Raw genomic sequence first — 23280 nt, 5'->3', positions numbered from 1 at the left:
TCATGCTGGAATAGGAAACAAAAATGGAAAATTCTTGAAAATCTTAGCAGGTCTGACACCTCTGAAGGGTCTTCCTGACTTGAAACATTGGCAATATTATTCCACAGATGCAATCAGATCTGCTGAGATTTTCTCTTATTTTCTGTTTTGTGCCAATGTGTATACTATTATGTTCTAATTCTAGGCCAACCTAGATGTACAAAGAGTGGAATTTTCCATTCTGGGGATTCAGTGCAGCGGTGGGTGGGAAAGTTGGCATGATTCCCGTTGGGCGACAGAATGGATAAACACTGTGATCTTCCATATTTCAATGCATTAATTATGCATTAAAGAAGAGCTTGGTGGATCTTGTGATGGGGCAGGCAGTAAATCACCCACATTGACATTACTTCATGGGTTTGAAGGTCCTGATGCCATATTTAAATGACACACGTACAGACATTCACTCTCGCATGGATAGTCTTTTAATTCTTGCTTTTGGACAGTTTATAACTTTTAAAATCTGTTCCTTGACAATGCCCCCCCACTAAATCCTGCCTCTATCTCATCCCTCTTTGCCAGTCATGCACTCCATGTCAGTCTTGGTGCTGATGGTGCCATAGACGATATTTAACAGTTAGCATGTTAAAGGCAGGTGAAAACGGCAGCTACTGACGTGCAAGTTGTGTTTGAAGTGATGCTTACAGTGCACACCACATATTCAATTGTAAAACAGACCATTCTAATTATTCACTAGCTGAAGCACTTAATTTGGAGGTGCTACAATTCTGCATGAGTCTTTCCCAGGACCCAAAGTCAATTGGGCCAAAAGTGAAGCTTTAAGAATAGCCTTGTAGCATTTCTTTTGATTGCAACAGGAGCATACCCCAGACTCCAGCTCTCCATGGAAGATTTCCTTTGCTAACCTGGTATCACACATGCCAGCTCAGGTTAGCACCTTGGTACCTGATATTTTGTCCTATATTCCGAAGCTTCTGAAGGCAGCTCAGTTGAAAGTGGCTGAGCTGTTTGGCATGATACTTGTATAGAGTCCAAGTCTCTCATGCATGGAACAGAGTGGGCAGAACTAATGATATCCGGGATTTGTAGTTTGGTAGGCACACTTACTCCACTTCATTCCCAGACTGATGCTTGAAGTCTACTGCAGGCTACACTTGCTTTGGTGTTTCTTGCATCAAGACTAGATAGACAACTTGAGACATAGTGATCTTTATTGATAAATGAACCTTCCACTGCTGACAATTTCTAGTCATGGACTGAAATCTTGGGCTCGAGATGGGGCCTTCCTGGAGCAGGATAGTACATTACTTCAGTTTTCTTTGTGCTGAACATAAGGGCGAAGTTGTTATATACACTGGAGAACAAGCCCATGCTACATAACATATCCAGCTTTGATCGGCAGCTAGTGCACAGCCATCGGAAATCATGAAGCATATTGCAACAAGTGTGCTTAAGTTCCACAACGCTCATTTATGTAACCCGCATCAAAACATAAGGAACGCTGCTTCTAGATCAGAGAATCTTAAGTACTAAAGCCCTAGGCCTCAGAAATAGTTGGCCATCTTGCCAAACAATGATATTGGCATCTACCAAAATATGGAAAGTGTATTCTCAAAATACCAGGTGAAACCTAAGTGGACTTCTTAGCAACCTATCAATCTTCTGTATTATTGAAAATGTAATGGAAGAAATCCTCAATCCTGCCATCAATCGACTGCAATCTGTCAACAAGCATTTCATTGATGCTCAATTTGAGAAGAACCATCCTGCTCCAGATGAGTCTTTGATCCAGATGCTAGAGCTGAATATTTTCACACCTGTGGCTTTATAATACCATTTTAGTATTTTGGTGGGTGGGAGGGGCATAAAAAGCCCTATTTTTAAAACTGTTTCCTTTTTAATTTTTCCCTTTGTAAACCTGTTACGCATTTTCGAGTGTTTCCTGGGAAACGCAACTTCCTTAATCTTGATAACACAAAGTCAGCTATCATCTACACTAATCAAACATTCTCATTTGTGGATTCATTCATGTTGACTGTGTTTGTGGAGTAATTTTGTTTATACGGGTAATTTTCCAACATTCTGCTCCTGGTGAGAAGCCTGACCTGTAAAGCATGCATTGTAAATTTGAGCAAGCACTGCTTACAATTTTCTAAACGTTTTAAAATTGAAACTGAACTGTAAACTAGGCTATGTGTATTATGCATTTATTATGCTGAAGTAATAGAAACTTCTTACCATGGCAAAAACATTCTCAAATATTTAGAGATTTGGAAGGAATACATGCATGGAAACTGAAACCCCTCTGGAGAGATTGTGAGCACTTTGCCAAATGTATCAAAGCCTGTGAAGAATTCTACATTAGTTCTTGACTATTTTTGTTGTCTGATATGTTAGCTTAATTTTTATCTGTGCAATTGTGGCCTAATTAAACTTGACTAGCAACTCGTGGCCTTGGGAAAGAAGTGTGCACGCAGGTGCCATTGAGGCAAACAAGATTCAAATATTTTAATGTTTAATCGCATTGTTAATTGGAAGAAATTTTTTTCTTTCAGCACTATATATTTAGAAAATATGTCAAGATTTTTATCGCTGTTGGCTTGAGATCCACCTGTGAGGTAGAAACTTAACAGAATGGTGCATCTACTTGTTAGAACCTATATTTCATTTTGTACCTTCAAAAAGTTCAGGTCAGTGTGCTGATGTAGTAAAACCAGTGGAGCACATCTGTCATTGATCATGTCATATTTGAGTGAGCCAGTAAAATCTTGTACGGCTTTGTACTAACAGTCATCTGATTATGGAGACCACATGTGAAGTAATCCTCAAAGAACACATTGAGCTTCATGCAGAGAATGCCTTCCAGTGAATTGGACAATAACCTGACCTGAGCTGTGAAGGACAAGTATGGGTGAAGAAGAATATATGATGTTTTTTCCAAGTATGATATAGTGCAAATTCTTGCATATAACAATAATAGCTTCTTATGTTGTCAGAGAATGTGTTTTGAATTTACTTGGTTACCCAAGATGCACATCTATTGTCCTAAGGAAAACCAAAGGTTCACTATACAATGTATAACATGATGTTCCCAGTTGGACAACAGTCAAGGCCACAGAATTGCAATTGGAATTAAATCCTTAAATTAGCAATAAAGATCCTAGGATCCAATGTAATAAAACAGAATTTGGAGCAGTAATCTATAGTCTCTAAATCTGTTGTTCTAGTTGAAAAGAATTCAAATGTACTTTCAAGTCTAAACTGCATCAATATTAACTGTAAATCCTGGTCTGACAGGATATCTGATCACATCAATCATTTCAAGCCTGCAGGCATTATTACTTGGAGTATCAAAATATTCAATAGGAGGAACAGCAAAAAGTGTGCAATTTCCTGTCTTGCTGCAATTTAAAAGTAGTAATACAAGCATAACTTGTTAATGTGCTGAATTTTTGCGTTTGTTACATGCCTTAATATCATTCTGTAATTGCCAAGTTCACTAAAACGTAGCAATTTTCTAATTTGTACAAATGTTTATAATATTTGAGTGAAAATCATTTGCTTTATCATTTGAAGAAAAAATGCATATTAAACTCATCGTTATGTTCACAGATGTTTCTTGGAACTCAAATCCAAGTTGAGTACATGTTTCTCCTATTGTTTGTGATGGGTAATTTTTTTTTTAGCTCTGCCCCAGCATCTTTATAAACGGAATAATGTTCCTTGACATCATTGACCCAAACTACTTACTGACAAACTGACCTGAGTTCTTCTGATTTTTTTTTAAGCAATGGATATATAAAAGTGCCTTTAATAGCACTATGGGACCGTGTTCATCAGTTCAAGGTCAGCCTTCTTGCTGTATCTGAGAAAAAGGCTTCTATTTATATAGCACCTTATTATGTCTAGCTGAAAATTTCTCACACGTTGAGTTATTTTAGAACATTGAGAGTGTTAAGCAGGCAAAAGGGTGCCTGTTTTGCATATCCAGTAAACAACCAGCTTTTTTTTCTAGCTATGTTGACTGAGGAAGTAATGTTAACTTGAAGATTGGAAGAGGAGTCTGTTCTTCAGGTAGCTGCATGGAATATTTAATAGCCAATTCAATAATCTTTAGAACAGGCAAATGAGGGAAGGTAAGTGACACTTCGGCAGTTTTGCAATGAAATGTGCTCCCGTCCTGGCATGAAATTTGATTCCACGACCCTGACTCAGAAGTAAGAGTGAGATGTGAGAAAACATTGAGCGATGTCTCATGTGAACCAAGTGTGAAAAAACATACAGCTGGAAATTGAACAAACCAGATGTGCTTCATTACAAATAGTCTGTTACTGGGTTGTTTATACTGAAGCAAATATTTAAAATGGTAGTCTGTTGCATTCAAAGATTCAGCTCTTCAGTAAGTTCAAAGGTAGATTGCAGATTTTAATTTTTTTTTCTTAACATAATTATAAGATTTACTGGTAAGTAACATATGGGCTTCATATATTTTAAAATTAAAGATCCTGGGCCATTTCTACTAAGGTTGCACTGTTGGTGTAATTTGATGCATGCTTGGGTCCAGTGAATGCACCTTCTTCAGAACAGCAAAGAGAGCTTTTTTATATTGTAATTATATTATCCAGGATCCTGAACAGTTGCAGAGAATTGCACTTAAAAAAAAAGCAACTGTCAGAACTGTTGAACATTGTTTAAACAAGTACTGTAAGTTGATGCTACTTTAAAAAAAATTGAGATGTCTGCAAAAGTAAAGACATGATGTGGACTTGCGGGTGTTGGACTGGGGTAAACACAGTAAGAAGTAAACTTCATCAAATAAATTGGTTGGACTTTAACCTGGTGTTGTGAGACTTCTTAAAGTAAAGACAACCAATGCCTAAGATTTGAGTCATTCAGACGGATTTATAGAGGTGTTAGAGACTTTTTAGTTTTGATAGTGTCATTATAGTTAGGACTTGGTTCAGGTTGTACTATATAGTAGTAAATCTGAAGACTTGAGTCATTGAAATGTCGCAAGTAACAGAAATTCTTATTTTCTTTATCAATGAATTACATTGGATGCTTGTATTGCAATATTGTATTGCAGTTCCAGATTGTATTTTTGTTGGTTCATTTTAAATTGTATTAGTAATGAAAGGTGCTATTTTTTGAAGGTATTCATCATTTTTGCAGAATATGGATGCTTCAGAAGAATTGATTGGTTGAATTTACTGTACAAATATTTAAGACAAAATTATCTAGTGCATTGTTCAAGTTAAAGTGCTGAATTTTCCTAACTTGGTCATCTGATTTAAGGTTGCAGCTTTGTGACCTCTTGTCTTCACAGTATTCTTGTACAGCTACTCTCCATCAATGTGGCAATTGCCTATTAAAATCAGAGATGCTCCACTGAAGTGATCTAATAATTTGGATTTTAGCACTAAATTGTTTTCTTTATTTTACATTGCTTAAATCATATTATTACATATTTCAAGAATGTGCAGCGCACGAAACATTATACATGTTGATCAAGTGTTATCAGGAGTTGATTAAATATCTGAATTCTTTTTGCCGCTCTGAAGTGAATTGGGTGAGACAAGCATTGAGTGTGTGAGTATTCCCGGATCTTTCCTGGCTTTTTCTCTAACTTGCCTCACACCATGTCTGCTGGGCCTCAGTTGGTAGCACTGTCACCTCTGAGTCAGAAGGATGTGTGTTCAAGATCCACTCCGGAGACTTGAGCATTAAATCGAGACTGATGTTAGAGAACAATAGTGAGAGAATATTGCAAACTTGGAAATGCCGTCTCATGGATGTAATGTTAAATTAAGGCCTTGTCTGCAGCCACACACCCCCCACCACCCCCCCCCCCCCCCCACCCCTAAGTTGGATATAAAATATCCCTTAGCACAGTTTAAGTTTATTTATTATGGTCATAAGTCGGTTTTCATTAACACTGCAGTGAAGTTCTTGTGAAAATGCCCAAGTTGCCACACTCCAGCGCCTGTTCAGGTACATTGGTCACACTAACTTCTCCCTCAGTGCACCTAACCAGCATGGCTTCCGGACTGTGGAAGGAAACCAGAGCTCCCGGAAGAAACCCATGCAGATGCTCGGAGAACGTGCAGACTCTGCCCAGATGGTGACCTAAGCCAGGAATCAAACCTGGGTCCTGGCTTTTGAAGCAAAGCAGGTTGTCCTGACCAATGTCATCTCTCAGTCAACTTCACATAGCGATTCTCTAGTCATTATTACTGAGCTTGCTGTGTGTAAATTTGGGTACTTTCTACATATTATAATAATGAGTGCACTTGAAAATGATTCAGTAGCATTTTGAAACATCCTGTGATCATGAAAGATGCTGTATAAATGCAAATCTTACGGTGAGCATGTATATCCCGCATATTTTCTTCTGATGTGCAACATCTTTTCGAATACATTGAAAAAAGCCTTTGATATTTATAAATTTGATGACAATACTTAGTGTTCAGCATTTCATTTGCAAATATGCCTTATTTAAAAAACTGTGGACCATTTTATAGCAAGGTTCTAGAATTTTGAATGATGCATTCTCTTCTTGTATCATTTGTTAAAATTACTTATTGGTCTGTTACTTCCTACCAGTAGCTTTTACACACAGATTCTTGTGCACTTATCATTTCCTTGTTTTTTTTTTTAGCCAGCTGGACCTATTTGAACCTGTCATCATATTTCAATCACCTGTCAGGTTACTAAGAAACCCCACCTCCGTTATTTCCTTGTGATCAGTATGGAGTATACACTTAGCCAATTACAGAGCACTTCAGTGTAGGCTGATTGCTGGCAGGTAACATTTGCGTCAAGTAAGTGCCGGGCCCTGATCATATTCAGCAAGAAAAGGTCCAATCACAGTGCCATATAGTGTTGACGCTCACGCAAGCTGTTTTAAGGTGCCTGATTTATCGTGCAGCAATTTTATTGTCAACATGACATTCTGTTGTTATCACTGTGACTGAAGTTGACAGGAATGTTGTAATGATGCATGTCCTTGTTCACATGCTTTGCTATATAGTAGATTATAACTCTTGAATGGAGCAATGTCATAATGTGTTAGTGTTAAACAATGTTTAAAACTCTACTGTGCTCTTTTAAAATTTTAATCAAAATTTGGTAGTGATGGTGAAATATTTTACCTTGCTATAAAATGGCCCTCAGCTTCTTAAATAAGGCATATTTGCATAAAAAAGCTGAACATTTTAATTACATTTGGTGTCAATAGTTGAAGGTAGGAAGGAACATGAATAGCTTTGAAAGGAAAGTTTCTGGTCTAGAAGGAAAGTATGGACAAGGGGAAAAGCATTTGCGGTTTTGATTGTGTAAAACCACTTGTGTTTCAATGTCTCTTTCAATGTAACTTTTGTACTGAATATCCTCTTTTCTCATGCACAGCATGATTTCTATAATGGTAATAAAATGAGCATTTTGAACTTTTCTATATCCTCATCATGTTATCTGTGCTCTACCTCAGGGATTGATTTCTTGATGGCTACAAATTATTGACATTCTCTAGTGTTTTCCCTAAGTGCTATAATTCTTGTGTTTGCCCTGTCAATGACTGTTCACAGGATGCTCACCACAGGGGACATCATAAGCAAAAAATAATTCTGTCCACTTGTAAGTACATGCAGAAAGGGTCACTGGATAGCAATTGGGACAGGAACTCTAGCAATTGGCTGATATGAGCACATCATTACGGGCACAAAAGTGGCTTTATCCCTAACTGCATACTGTTGAGGAACTGTTGAAGCATTACAAGGCTCACAACCATGATTAAAGGTGTAATTTTAAATCAACCTGCCTAACAGAGGGGTGTCAATATCCACCTCCATTTTGCATCTTGCACAATTTAGTGAATTTTCGTGCTTTCACATGTTTTGTCAACCCCAATAATCCAATAAATTACTTGAAAAGAAACAAAATGTGTAAGTAAGTTATACCTAATAATTTAAATTACTATGGATATCCTGGTATAGAAAACATCAAGGAATGCTGTACAGAGAGGGAGATTATGAAGGAAAAAGGGAGGGAGAGAAAAAATAGTGATTAGGGAAGAAGAAAAACAGCCAGAGGGAAATGTTTAAGGGGTTTTTAATGGTGTGGAAAAGTGGTGGTGGGACAAATAAAATGAGATCCAGAGGATGATGAGGACTATAGCAGAAACAGAGTTATAGTTGAACAACGGGAGCAGGAATCACCAATAGAGGAGCAGGTTACTTATAAGGGTAAAAAGCTAGATGAAATTATGAATATACAGTGGATTTGATTATGAGGGCAGTGGTCATATAATTAATCCGTTGAGAAAAGCACTGCTGTCCTGAACAGATCAGTTTATCTCCTAAGAAGTAGAAATGACACTCTTAGATCAATAATTGCTTGGGATAAAGAGCGGAAGCAGCATTGGTCTCAAATACTATGTTCAGTTCTCAGCATCAAATCTCAGGAAAGTTACCAGTATATTGGCCTTGAAGAGGGATGATGGAGATTCACATGAACGATGCTAGAATTTAGAAGGCATGTTACATAACTGTGGCTTGTATGCCTTAGCAATGATCCTTAATTTGTATTCTGTTGCATTTAGATAGTTGCTGGAGATCTAATTGGGGTGTTTAAAGTAATGTTGAGATTTGATAGGATAGATTCAGAGGTTATTTTCTCTGTTTAATGGGGTGGGTCTAGAACAAGTGGACATAATGGCTAGACTATTGTTGAGTAAAATCGGGAAACATTTTTCCATGTAAAAGGTAGTGGAAATCTGGAACTCCCCAGAAGCTGTGGATATTGGTTTAATTGAAATTTTAAGGATTGACATTCATGTATTTTCTTTGGCTAAGGGTTTTAGTGGATATTTGAGTGAAGGCAGTTGAGGTGCAATTAGGACATGTTCTAACCAAAATTAGAACTAGCTCAAAAGGATGAGTAGTACACACTTGTTTTTATTCATTAAATCGATCAACCTGTTTAAGTATATGATCTAGCAACCATCATTGATATATCTCCTGAATGCTGATGAATTTGGTCACTCTTCTCGATCGTCATCAACTTACTTCTGCTCATGGACTATGAAGTTCAACTTTTTTCCATATGGCTTGGCCTCAAACCACCTGAATTGTCATTTTAGGCATATTGAAGGGGTATAGAATTTTGAAACACTGATCTAAACTTAGCTTTCTTTGCCACGCACATTCCATTACCAAGTCAGCTTGCCTTCATTTTGCAGTATTGCCTAACCTCAGTTGTGTCTGTTTTCCACTGCTGCTAAAACCTGAAACATTAAGGTAATCCAGAAGTGGATCAATTTCTCAAATGTCCTCATACCTGACCTCTAGCTTTTACAAATTAGCAGTTCATTACAGTTGGATTTTAAAGTTTGGGGTCTGGATTGGAGAGCACATAATTTGGTGTCTGTGGCCACTATCCTGATTTCCTCATCACGAGGGCAGTTACAATTGGTTAATTCAGGTCCTGTATCCATATGAGCTAGAATTTCCAGTTGGCAACGTGGACAGCCCATATTGACCTGAATTGTTCAGGCCAACATGCTTGATGAGGGTAATGTCACAATTTTGTACTATAGGAAAACCACCTTCCCTGGACCCATAAACGGCCTCTAATCCATTGGTTGTCCCCTGGAGGGATTGTCCCTCCAGAATGATGGCTAGACAGCTGTATTGTTTGAAAAAGGAAAGTAACAGTACTAGCAATTGTCCCTTATTGTCTGCAATCTCACATAGACAACTTCCATTTTGGCTGATGGGGCTGCTGAATGCTGGGGGACCTCTCTTTGACCCTCCAGTGCCGGAAGCCCATCTTCCATCCTGATTGAATGGCTAGCGTGCTTTCTGGCCTTCATTGATAGGAGCTTTGGAATTGTGGTGAGCGTATCTAAAGTACTCTCTGCAGCGTGGGACTTTGAATTAGCTTCCATGCCATGTTCCTGACACCTATTTAAAAAGCCGGCCCAAATGTCTTCTCTTGTTTTTGTCTCCTGCTCAGTGACCACTTTACAGAAGTGGTTACTGTTGACATGTGCATTATAGAGATGTAAGTTATTAGAAATTAATTAATCTGGAAACAGTTTTCTGTTGGCATTTCTTTTGCTAAGGAAGGAATTACTGAGGACTTCAGAAAATTTGATTGTAAAGAAATATGACACTGTTGACTCATCTTTGAGAGTTGAAACAGTCCCTCTGACATGAAGCCACTGAATCTCTTCGATTTTATTAATGTATAAAGGGATCAGTTTTCGGCTATCATTTATTGACACAAATAACATAATACAGCAAAACTGGACCTAAGCAAAACTTCCTGGGTTTGCAAAAGTCAGTGGCAGAAGATGCAGTTTTTGACTTTACTTTCCTGCCTTGTAACCCATGCTGTGGAAATAAGTAATTCAATCAATTATGAACTGAAAGGTATACTTGTCATGAAACTTAACTGCCTGAAAACCTTCTACTGGATTAAAATTAATGTTCAGAACACTTAACTAAGTCAGTGCTTCCTTTAAATATTGGGGATAAAGGTTCTCATAAATGTAGTTAACTTTTCAAAACACTTTCATTGGCCTATTTTGTACTGTCAGATGAGTCATGAATCCTGTTTCAATCATCTAGATGTTAGGCACCACAAGATTTGAGGTGAACAGATGCAGATGGTAGCCAGGCTTTATGGCTATTAATTTCTCCTATCTGCTGAGTAAAATATTGTGCAATGTAAGCCAGTTTGTTTGATCACCAGCGGGATAAAACTACAAAATTAGAGAGCTACTTGTAGTATAAAGAATTAATGATTATTATGCTAATTGTTTGAATGCATCATCAGTGATCTCAGATCACATGAAACTGGAACTTGAGGGAAGAAATGAATGGAATCCTGCTGAAGTCCATACCATCGCCGCACTTGTGCAAGGATATTTTGGCCTTGGAGGGAGTGCAGAGGAGATTCACTAAGCTGATACTGGAAATGAGGGGGTTGGACTATGAAGAGAGGCTGAATAGACTGGGTCTGTACTCGGAGTTTAGAAGGATGAGGGGGGGATCTTATAGAGATGTATAAGATAATGAAGGGGATGGATAGGGTAGAGGTAGAGAGATTCTTCCCGCTCAGAAAGGACAGCAGGACTAGAGGGCACAGCCTCAAGATAAGTGGGGGGGGGGGGGGGGGGGGGTGTGGCAGTTTAGAATGGAGTTGAGGAGCAACTTCTTCACTCAAAGGATGGTGAATCTCTGGAATTCTCTGCCCGTTGAAGTGGTGGAGGCTACCTCGCTAAATATATTTAAGACACAGGTAGATAGGTTTTTGGTAGGCAAGGGAATTAAGGGTTATGGGGAGAAAGCGGGAAAGTGGAACTGAGCCACTTCAGATCAGCCGTGATCTTATTGAATGGCGGGGCAGGCGCGAAGGATTAGATGGCCTACTCCTGCTCCTATTTCTTATGTTCTTATGTTTCAACAAACAGTATAAATAATCAGTAAATGTTTGCTAGTTTGCAACAATATAGTTTTCAGATCTCTTCTAGTAAAGGCACTCAGAGCCAGGGCTGTGATATTAATACATTGTGGCAGCAGTCTGTGAATCATTTTATAAGGATCCCTGTCAATGGCAGGAAAGATGGAAAAGCAGTCAGCTCAGCAGAGCACATTCAAGAAATGCCCATGGCTGCAAACTGAGCAACAACTCGTTACTGGAATCCAACTGCAGCCAAAAATAGGTGCACAGAGATGTGAAAAATGTCTGACCCCATCCCATACCCCAGATCACACGGAGGACTTTGACTAGGCTGTGTAATTGATCAAATGGTGCCACTGCTTCCATTGCTACTGTACTACCTCCGAATTCATGGAGAAACCAGATTGGAGTGAGGACAATCTGCATTATTAGCAACCTACAGCAGACCTGAAGACATTTTAACATGGCAGCATGTTGATGGGGAAAAACTTAAACATCGGCAGCGAGTATTGATTCCTTTCAAAATGATTGTTGTTTGCCAGTTCACGGGGAATTTGACAGGGCACTCAGCATGCCCGCTAACGAGCAGAGCAGAAAGAGATAAGCCACATATCTTTAAGTTCGCTGATGATATCACCGTAGTGGGTCTCAAACAATGACTAGACAGACTACAGGAATGCAATAGAGAATCTGGTGAACTGGTGTGACAACAATAATCTCCCTCAATGTCAATAAAACAAAGGAGATTGTAATTAACTTCAAGAAGCGTAGTGGAGAACATGCCTCTGGCTTCATCAGTGGGGATGAAATAGAAATGGTAGAGAACTTCAAGTTCTTAGGTGTTCAGATCACCAACCACCTGTCCTAGTTCCTCATGCTGACAGTTTAGGTGAGAAAGCTCACCAACACCTCCACTTTCTCAGAAGACTAGGGAAACTTTGGCATGTCAGCTACGACTCTCACTAACCTGTATAAACGCACCATAGAAAACATTCTTTCTGGTTATATCACAGCTTGGTATAACTCCTGCTCTGTACAAGACTGCAAGAAACTACAAAAGGTTATGAATGTAGCCCAATCTATCATGCAAACCAGTCTCCCATCTATTGACTTCCCGCTGCCTTGGAAAAAGTAGCCAGCATAATTAAGGACCCCACACTCCTCGGACATGCTCTCTTTCACCTTCTTCCGTCGGGAAAGATATAGAAGTCTGATTACGTACCAACCAACTCAAGAACAGCTTCTTCCCTGCTGCCAACAGACTTTTGAATGGACTTACCTTGCATTAAGTTGATCTTTCTCCACCCTAGCTATGATTGTAACACTACATTCTGCACTTTTTCCTTTCCTTCTCTATAAATGGTATACTTTGTCTGTGTAGCATTCAAGAAACAATACTTTTCACTGTATACTAATCCATGTGACAATAAATCAAATAGTCATTGCCATTGCTAGTTGCTTTTGTTGTGATGGGATGCAATCATCACCACCACATTTATATAGCCATGAACATAAGAGTCCCACTTTGCCACATATATTCAGGTCATAAGAACATAACATAAGAAATAGGAGCAGGAGTAGGCCATCTAGCCCCTCGAGCCTGCCCCACCATTCAGTAAGATCATGGCTGATCTGAAGTGGCTCAGTTCCACTTTCCCACTTTCTCCCCATAACCCTTAATCCCCTTGCCTACCAAAAACCTATCTACCCGTGTCTTAAATATATTTAGCGAGGCAGAGAATTCCAGAGATTCACCACCCTTTGAGTGAAGAAGTTCCTCCTCAACTCCGTTCTAAACTGCACCCCCCCTTATCTTGAGGCTGTGCCCTCTAGTCCTGCTGTCCTTTCTGAGCGGGAAGAACCTCTCCGCCTCTACCCTGTCCATCCCCTTCATCATCTTATACGTCTCAATAAGATCCCCCCTCATTCTTCTAAACTCCAACGAGTACAAGCCCAGTCTATTCAGCCTCTCTTCATAGTTCAACCCCCTCAACTCCCGTATCAGCCTAGTGAACCTCCTCTGCACTCCCTCCAAGGCCAAAATATCCTTGCGCAAGTGCGGCGACCAAAACTGCACACAGTACTCCAGCTGCAGCCTCACCAGTGCCCTGTACAGCTGCAGCAAGACCTCCCTACTTTTATATTCAATCCCCCTCGCTATGAAGGCCAGCATCCCATTTGCCTTCCTGACCACCTGCTGCACCTGTAGGCTGGGTTTTTGCGACTCATGCACAAGGACCCCCAGGTCCCTCTGCACCGTAGCATGCTGCAGCTTTTCGCCCTTTAAGTAGTAGTCCTTCCTACAATTATTCCTGCCAAAGTGGATAACCTCACACTTGCCAACATTGTATTCCATCTGCCAGGTCCTCGCCCACTCGCTCAGCCTATCTAGATCTCTCTGCAGACTTTCTACACCCTCCACACAATTTGCTTTTCCACTTATCTTTGTGTCATCAGCAAATTTCGACATCTTACACTCAGCTCCCTCCTCCAGATCATCTGTATAAATGGTAAATAGCTGAGGCCCCAGCACCGATCCCTGGGGCACTCCGCTAGTCACCAACCGCCAATCTGAATAGCACTCATTGACACCTACTCTCTGCCTCCTATTTGACAGCCAATCCTCTATCCACGCTAACACCTTACCCCCAACTCCATGCCCCTAACCTTCTGTAACAACCTTTTGTGCGGCACCTTATCAAACGCCTTCTGAAAATCGAGAAACACCACACCCACCGGTTCCCCTCCGTCCACCGCACTAGACACATCCTGTCGGGTAACATGTTCAAAAATTTGAACATGTTACCCGACAGCAACTCCTATAGTACTATAAAACCCTTGTGGTTATTGACTTTTTTTAGCTGAGGTCACAAAATCTAAAGGACATTTTTGAACCACCACCACCCAAATAATGGTTAAAAGCCTCACAATAGCTTTTAAATTGAATACAGGAGGGAGATTGTCCATGCTTTCTGATAACAGAATCTGGCTGAAGCCTGAGTTCCTCTAGCCATCAACCACTTGACGCCATGATCCAGTGGGCACTCCACTGATGAGACAAGGCAAGGTGGCTACCATTCTTTGTTATAAAGGAAGAGAAATTACTGAAATCCTTTAAGCCATCTACATCAGGCGTTCTCCTGACTGAACCACAGAATCTCACATGTCACGAGTTCCACTGGAGAACCATAGGCAAACGGTGAGGCCGAATGGGAGGTTTATAAGGTCATGGCACTGTTGCAGAAAAAAGAATCAACTTCACCGTACTTAGTTACTGGTCAACAATTTTGCACAACAGTCTGATTCCTTCGGAGCTCCTAATGCATAGGAGGTTACTTATCCATCTCTCTCGTACTTAGACCAGGTATCACCTGAGACCAACCTGAATGAGGTCTGGCAGAAGAAGGATTATTATTGTACAAAACAAGCTGTCACCTTCAACCATTCTAACCTGGGTAATCTGTCTGGATCCCACCACAGAACCAACTTGGTGGAGTTTTGAGTCCATTGGTTCATCCTTATTCCTACTCAACATTGACTGCAGTATCCTCGGATGCGATAAATCAGCAGCATTGGTTTTCCACAAGCGAATAATCATTGACTTGGATTGACTGTCCAGATGAAAGGGAAAATGCCCTGACCACCCCTGTAGACAATTCACATCTTCCTATCCCTTCTGCGCAAGAACTGAGGACCCATTCAGACAAATTCATCAAAACACCAGAGTGTCTTTCCCTCCAATGTATTTTCTTCTGATTCAGAGGGGACAAGGACTTTGGATGGGGGTGGGCAGAGTAGCAAAAAAAGGTTTAAGGATAGAAAGGAAGGCTTGAGGGAGGTGTAGTAAAAGAAGCTAATGGCTATCATCAGAAATGTCAGATCACACACAACTGGAACCTGCGGAAAGAAGGTTCTGGCCTAGTCCTGCTAAGGTCTGTCTCTCAAGTCAATAAATATTCGTTAGTTTGCAATAGCATGGTTTCCAGCTCTCTTGTGTCGATGGTACCCACAGCCAGGTCTGTGATATTAATACATTTCTGAAAATTAAACGCAAAAGAACTAGGAGAAAACATTGTGAAAATATGACATTTCTACATTTCCTTGACATTGAAACATTTTCAATGTATTTGAAGATAAATGCCGCAACGTTCTGTAGTGTCATTTGGATGATCCAAATCACCGACATTCGAGTTATTCTGCAAAACTGGTAGTGTTAAGAACTACAGGAGACTTTGATGAATGAAATTTCCCTCCTAATTTATTTAAGTACTTGTGTCAATTCACATATTTGGATTCTTTGTGAAAAATATAGTAAAACATTTTGTTAAGCATTGCATCTTAATCGAACTTTCCGAGAATATTGTCCAAGACATAAATAAGTTGCTTAATGACACCTTTTTTGACTTATTGGGTCGCATACTAATTATAAACGAAAGGCTGTATTTGACAGGACTTGGCATGATGGACCTGGAAGGGTCTCCAAAACATTTGAAAGATCGTAGAAGTTCTGGTTATCTCTGATGTTTTTCTGGTTACATTATGTTTCTGGAACAATGGTATCAGTTCCTAGAACAGACCAATATTGTTATGGTGCTAGAATGGCTAACTAGCTGTGAAAAGTTAATCTTATCCAGCTTCCTTGTCAAGCACAATGCCAAACATGCATGCTTTGGGATTGGAAAAGCTGTTTGAGAAGTGTGGCATCAGAAGAGAAAAGGGGACAGGCAAAGGACTGCAAGAAAGCTCATCAACTAAATTACTTCAAAAATAATTTATAATAACCTTTAATGAAACTTCTTCAGCTGATAAATATAATAAAACTAAAGTTTATTTATGAGTGTCACGAATAGGCTTACATTAACACTACAATGAAATTACTGAAAATCCCTTAGTCACCACACCCCGGCACCTGTTCGGGTATGCTGATGGAGAGTTTAGCATGGCCAGTGTACCTAACCAGCATGTCTTTCCAATTGTGGGAAGAAACCGGAGCACCCAAAAGAAACCCATGCAGACACATGGAGAATGTATAGACTCCGTATAGGCAGTGACTCAAGCCGGGAGTCAAACCCGGGTTCCTGGTGCTGTGAAGCAACAGAGCTAACTACTGTGCCACCATGCTGCTCTTAATTGTTTAAACAATTTAAATTTTTAATGAGTAACAGAAATCTCAAAACTGAGGAAATGAACATTCACTGCAGGTGGTGGATTGGGAGAAGGCCATTTCAGGTGAAGGAAATGGCTGACTGGTGAGCAATGCTAAAAAGAGGTTGTACTTTCAATATTCCATGTTCAGTGAGTTTGCAGAGGCTAGAGTAGAGATGCTACCAATCCACTCATGTCAGTCTCTAAACACAGTAAGATCTTTTGGAGGAATCACAAAGCCATCTGGGGTGAAGGATTCTACAGAGAAGTGTTTTATCGAGGACTGAATTTAACTATTCCAATCTGTGACTGAACACTTCCTTTTGTTATTGGCATTAGATATTAATGTTTGTACTGGAATTCAGTTGCACTCCGTATTTTGTCTTGTATTTGGCTCTTGGAAATATAGCTAAAGATTGGAAAAAAAATTAACTTTAGTAGTATGTAACATTAATTGTGGTTGGAAATATTGGTCTAATACTTAGCATTTGATGACTATATTGTGCTGTGTTCTATGAACAGTATATCTTAATTTATAAATAGTAAGTTAAATAGAAAGAAGTGTTACATTGCATGCAGTGTACATATTTGAAAAATCATGAAAGGAAGTGTGCACATCTTTAGTTTGCAAGTTCTATTTGAGAACGTGTCCGTTTGTCAAAGCTGTCCTGAATATAGCACTGCAGGTTTTGGATGGGTTAAATGATTTTTTGTGAAGATGCCAAGCATAGGATTGATTTTTGTAAGACCAACGTTATTGCTGCTAAACTGATATTTCTCATCCAGTGGAATACGGATAAACTGATTTGGAAAATTGAATTCTTTCATTGCTCTAATGCACTTTATGGTGAATTTATATTTTCTATGGAATTATCTTCAGGGTAACATCTTGAACTCAAGAATAGCATGGTAGATTGCAATAAGGAAGAATGAAATGTAATAGAGTGAAAGTGAAATGGTGTGTTTTGTTATTACAGCAACTCATTGTACTGTGTTACTGCAGGTGAAATTACTCTTGTACATGTTATTCTTATATACCAGAGTACAATTATCCTGCTATGAATTGTAGTTTGCTGTTATGTTGATATTACCATGTTTGATTTTTCTTATCACATAAGTGGTATATCTTTACAAGCTACAATGAATACCTTTTCCCTATATTCCTGGCATGGAAACCCACCTTTTACATTCTAGCAGCTCGGCACCAAACATTGAGAGGCTGAACAAGTGACCTTTTCCCAAGACACTGCCAGCTGCTGCTCTGCAACTGATTTGGGAAGTATGAAAAATTAGCACTGCTTGTTTTCCAGTTTTTAACAGTTGCCATTGACCATATGGTAGCTCATTATTTGGAGAGAATATAAAGAAAGTTAGAAGAGAACAGGCTATTTGACTTATTGATACATGAGTATTTCTTCTTGATATCGAGTTGTATTTTGAATAACCTCAATGTTTTTGCCTTTATTGTTTTTGTATGTTCTGGGGGAGAAACTTTCATGTCAATCTGTTCCAAATTTATTTTTTGTTCATTTTCATGTCTTGGTTTTTGTTAAATCAAAATTTAAACTCAGGGTTTTCATTGCCAATGTAACCTCAATGCTACTGTGACTAAGATGATCTAACTCATCAAACTAAGGATCAAAATTGAAATCTTGCTTTCTACACTTCAGTGTACTCCAACATATAGTACTACTTCGTGATTTCCCCCACCCCCAGACCACCAGGAGATTCCTATATTTACATTTTCAAAGTACTTTTGAAGTAAGTATTTAACAGAAGAAATACTGTACATGAAATTTGAGATTGAAGCTACTTTTAAATTGAGTCACTACAAATAGGTTACAATGAACATGCTGTCAGGCTATAGAAGAGTAGAGCTTTGAAAAAATATGTACAGCGGTAGCAATCTTTGAGAAATGGCCTTTCATTTCTTGTGTTTTGTGACTAATATTGCTATTATTAGTTATGCAGGCAGGCAGAGTAACATCAAAAGACTGTTTAGTTATTGGTCAATATGTTTGAAGTTGGCAACCTAGCACTGATAATGGATTGACGAACAGAAAAGAAATAAATCAAAAATAATTCAGCTTGACCTTGATCTCCACTTTTACCAGATGCTTCATATACTTATCACAGCAAAGGTTGCAGCTAGTTTTATAACTGCAGCCCACAGGTATCTGAGTCAGTGAAATAATATTTCTTCTCCCAGGGCCTAGCATGCTGCAAGTAGGTCTTGAGGATCTTGAATTTTATATTTCCTTTTTTTGTACATTCCTGTATTGGTTGATTTGTCGGCACCTGCCTTGTTACTAACAGCAGTACTGTTGTTTGGGTAGTTAACTATGTTTTGGAAGTTAAAATATAATTCCCTGGTTCTGTGACAAAATTTCCAGGGGCTGTCCTCGCAGAGAAAGTTGCAAATCAGGGATTAATGCAATCTGTTCTTGTTTCCCTATTTGTTTGTAAGATTTCTTTCCTGACGGCTAGCCCACACTTGTTATAGCTGATTCTTACCTTTGGCAGACCCATCTACATTGAATGGAAGGCCTGAAAGTACTCAGGGTTTTTTTGAATGTGGCCCTTCATTGTTTTTGACCCAATACACACAAACCAATACACATTATGAGTTGATGTACCACAAACCTAAAGTTTGACTGCTGCGGTCTCCATTCATTCTTTCTTTTGAGTTGATATTAATCATTGCATTCCCCTTCCCTACACACTTTTTTTTTATTCAGAGGGAAGGAGAGGGAGCTAACAGGAAATCACAGTGCATAACATGTTGATGGAATATTTAAAACTCTTGTACTCATTGTGAGAGCAACCTCTGGGGAAACCTGACTGTCTGCCTTAAATACGTTAAGCAATATGCCATCTGTTAAAGCTATATTTTATCAACTGTTGAACCTTTATCTGCAGATTAGGGATACTGTCCTTTTATAAGTCTGTTATGGTTTCAAGTCCTTGATTACAGACTGTTCTCTTGAGCTGTCAAAACATTTACCACTTGGTTACAGATGCTCACACTTGGCAATTCCACCATTTTGTGCTTAATCTTTCAAAGTCCAAGCTTCAGTGCTTTACATTCTGGTGGAAATTAAATTTTTAACTCCATTTGCCGCAAAATGCTTCCTCTTTACATGCAAACGTTCAGGAATGCAGCCTGATCAGATTCTTTCAAAACTTTTATTGCACTAAGATGCCACCAAGTTTTCTGTGTTGGAATGAATGATATAGGTATTCCAAGGCCCTACAGAGAAACTTTGGCAGATGGCTAGATAAAAGTTGCAAGTATGTGCAATTGAGGGGTGCTTCTTGATGTTTAGTCAATGATTTTTCTAAAATTGTATAATCGTGTAGTTAGAGGTTTAGTACAGAAGGAATTTGTCAGGTTGAAAAGTGTGCTGATTCTTTGACAAGATATATTTAAGAGAATACCAAAGTATATAGGGACTAAAGAATAGTACTCAAGTTCTTTATATAAACCAAATGCCGGTAGTACACATCAGCAATTTAAAAGAGAAAAACAGGTAATGTCTTGTGTAGGGAATTTTCACAGTAACATAATGGCAGTATTGATATAGCCTATTTGTGACAGAAATGAATAAAAGTTTATTTATTGTCACAAGTAGGTTTACATTAACACAGCAATGAAGTTACTGAATATAGCTAAGTCAGGTAGTAAAAACGGATAAGAAAGATGGATGGAAAGAAGTTGCTATGTGGGTGGAGGAAAAAGACATAGAGACAAGGGGGGCATTAAAGTTTAAATTGAATAATATTAGTGGTCATACAAGTCTTAGAGCTTTACAGCATGGAAACAGGCCCTTTGGCCCAACTTATTCATACCGCCCCTTCTTTAAAACCCCTAAGCTAGTCCCAGTTGCCCGCGTTTGGCCCATATCCATGTTACCCATGTAACTACCTAAACACTTTTTAAAAGATAAAATTGTACCCGCCTTGACTACTACCTCTGGCTGCTTGTTCCAGACACCACCCTCTGTTAAAAAATTGCCCCTCTGGATTCTTTTGTATCTCTCTCCTCACACTTTAAACCTATGCCCTCTAGCTTTAGACTCCCCTACCTTTGGGAAAAGATATTGACTATCTAGCTGATCTATGCCCCTCATTATTTTATAGACCTCTATAAGATCACCTCTAAGCCTCCTATCCTCCAGAGGAAAGGAGTTCCAGTCTATCCAGCCCCTCCTTATAACTCAAACCATCAAGTCCTGGTAGCAACCTAGTAAATCTTTTCTGCACTCTTTTTTTTATTTTAATAATATCCTTTCTATAATAGGATGACCAAAACTGTACACAATATTCCAAGTGTGGCCTTATCAATGTCTTGTACAACTTCAACAAGACATCCCAACTCCTGTATTCAGTGTTCTGACCAATGAAACCAAGCATGCCGAATGCCGCCTTCACCACTCTGTCCACCTGTGGCTCCATTTTCAAGGAGCTATGAACCAGTATCCCTAGTTATCTTTGTTCTGTAACTCTTCCCACCCCCTTTCATTAACTGAGTAAGTCCTGCCCTGGTTCAGTCAACCAAAATGCATTACCACATATTTATCTAAATTAAACTCCATCTGCCATTCACTAGCCCACTGGCCCAATTGGTCAAGATCCTGTCGCAATCCTAGATCACCTTCTCCACTATGCCACCAATCTTGGTCCTTCACAGAGCTTCCCCAACTGTTTTCCTTTGAGCACAATCAGCGATCCAGGACAAATGCACAGTTTTGTGACGTGAATTTCTTGCTTGAATTTCCCCTCAAGCTCATTTGTCTAATGCCAAATATAAAATCTTACATTAGCTATGTTAATTGTGGAGCATTTTAGAGCTTTTGTTTAATAGAAATTTTAAAATTCCTTGACATATTTAAGAATGGAGACCTGGCATAGTTTTATCCATAAAACTGGGTTTATTATAATTATTTAATTTATTATAATGGGTTTATTATAAGAAATATGCATTTTCAGCCTGTGCCTAGCCACTTACCTCTGAGTAACCCTGCAGTGTCTTGAGTGATTGGCAATAACCAATTTGAGTAACGAAGGACTATTATAGTAATATTAACTGTATACTAGAGTGTTAGTACATGCTCCCATCTACTCTGGCTGTCAGCTCCATCCTGCCCGGAGAAAGCCTGGCCTCAGCACAGATTTGTGTGTTCCAGCAAGATTGACCAGTTAGGTCACATGACCCTCATCCTTTAAGGGACCATCTACTATAAATTTGATACTTGAATAACTGAAAAGGACTTTACAAAACTATACAGAACCATTTCTTAGTTGCAATGATGTCCAGTAGCCATTTTCATGTTAAATTAAACAATATTTCAAATTTTTATTAAGTGTCTTTACATTGGAGGAAAGAAAGCTTAATTTTAAGAGCCTCTTTGAAGGACAACAGGTGCAATTATTGAAAGCTCTCCAGTGGGGTCATTTAATCTGGGGCCATTACAAGATTTGTGGGTGAGGCCAACTCCCAGTGAGATGAATTTTAAATTTGCTCAAAGTGCAGAAGCTCAGTTTGCACTGAATGCAATTTGCATTTGAAATTTATGACATTTTGCACCAAATTTACTCATTTTTGGGCAAGTTGTGCTGGAAGTACCAGTGCAGCCAAGTGGAAACTCCAGGCCCTTATGAAGAAATTGATTTTGGCAACAGAAGAGGTAATGACAAAGGAATACTTAATAAGAATGAAAATAGCATAAGAAAGTAAAAAAGGACAATGCTGAAAACGCTCAGCAGATCTGGCAGCATCTGTGGAGATAAATTTCATCAGACAGTTACAAACTGAAACATTGAGCTGGATTTTACCCTCCCTGTGGATCTATTTCGATGCACGTGCTCGTAAACTCAATTGCCTTCTCACTGCCTTCCTACCATCCCTAACCTCGTATTGCATTCGGCAGCAAAGATGTCAGGCAACATATCCACCCTACTTGAAGCCATTTTAGGGACAAATTCAGCCTCTGTTGCTATTTTTCCACAGCAAGGGAAGGCGCAAATAAGATGGAGGGCGTGGCAGCTTACCATGTGGGCTGGTGATAGGCAAGAGACACTCATTTGGGGAGGGTCCCTTTGCCCATAAATGACACCCCTGATCATATCCCACGGCCCTCCCTGGGATTTTCAAATTGGCCTTCACCCAACTTGCTGGGGAATGCCAGTTGCATCCATGAATAATCCCAAACTTTCATAGAATCCCTTCAGTGTAGAAGGAGGCCATTTGGCCCATTGAGTCTGCACTGACCACAATCCCATCCAAGCCCTACTCCCGCAACCCTACACATTTACCCTGCTAATCCGCCTGACACTAGGTCAACTTAGCATGGCCAATCAACCTAACCCCCACATCTTTGGACTGTGGAAGGAAATCAGAACATCTGGAGAAGACCCATGCAGACATGGGGAGAATGTGGAAACTCCACACAGACAGTGACCCGAGGCCGGAATTGAACCCGGGTCACTGGCACTATGAGACAGCAGTGCTAGCCACTGTACCGCCCTGAGACACCCTGCCCCATACTTTGAAGTCCAAGCCCCTTTGGAACTACCTGTAATCTCAGCAGTGGCCGCCACTCAAACCCAGCGCTGCTGACTCTACAGAACTTTGTCAATCCTCCTGGTTATGGGACAGGAGTCTCACCCTGA

At 39.5% G+C, this 23280-nt stretch overlaps 1 protein-coding gene across 6 annotated transcripts in view; it reads left to right on the top strand.

Annotated features, from left to right (window-relative positions):
• Window positions 1–23280, top strand: part of fam49a (family with sequence similarity 49 member A) — a 216162-nt gene that overhangs the window by 97762 nt on the left and 95120 nt on the right. Inside the window, exon 1 of one of the 6 annotated variants that reach the window (XM_080192184.1) lies at window positions 4054–4074. The exons of the other annotated variants lie outside the window; for them this stretch is intronic. The gene's annotated coding sequence lies outside the window, so the exon portion shown is untranslated. Of the gene's footprint in view, window positions 1–4053; window positions 4075–23280 lie in introns of those variants that run through there. 6 annotated transcript variants of the gene reach the window in all.

This window comes from Carcharhinus amblyrhynchos, chromosome 7 (assembly GCF_965287045.1).
Source record: "Carcharhinus amblyrhynchos chromosome 7, sCarAmb.v2.hapA, whole genome shotgun sequence".
Taxonomy (NCBI): domain Eukaryota; kingdom Metazoa; phylum Chordata; class Chondrichthyes; order Carcharhiniformes; family Carcharhinidae; genus Carcharhinus; species Carcharhinus amblyrhynchos.
This window is presented reverse-complemented; position numbering and strand designations above follow the sequence as displayed.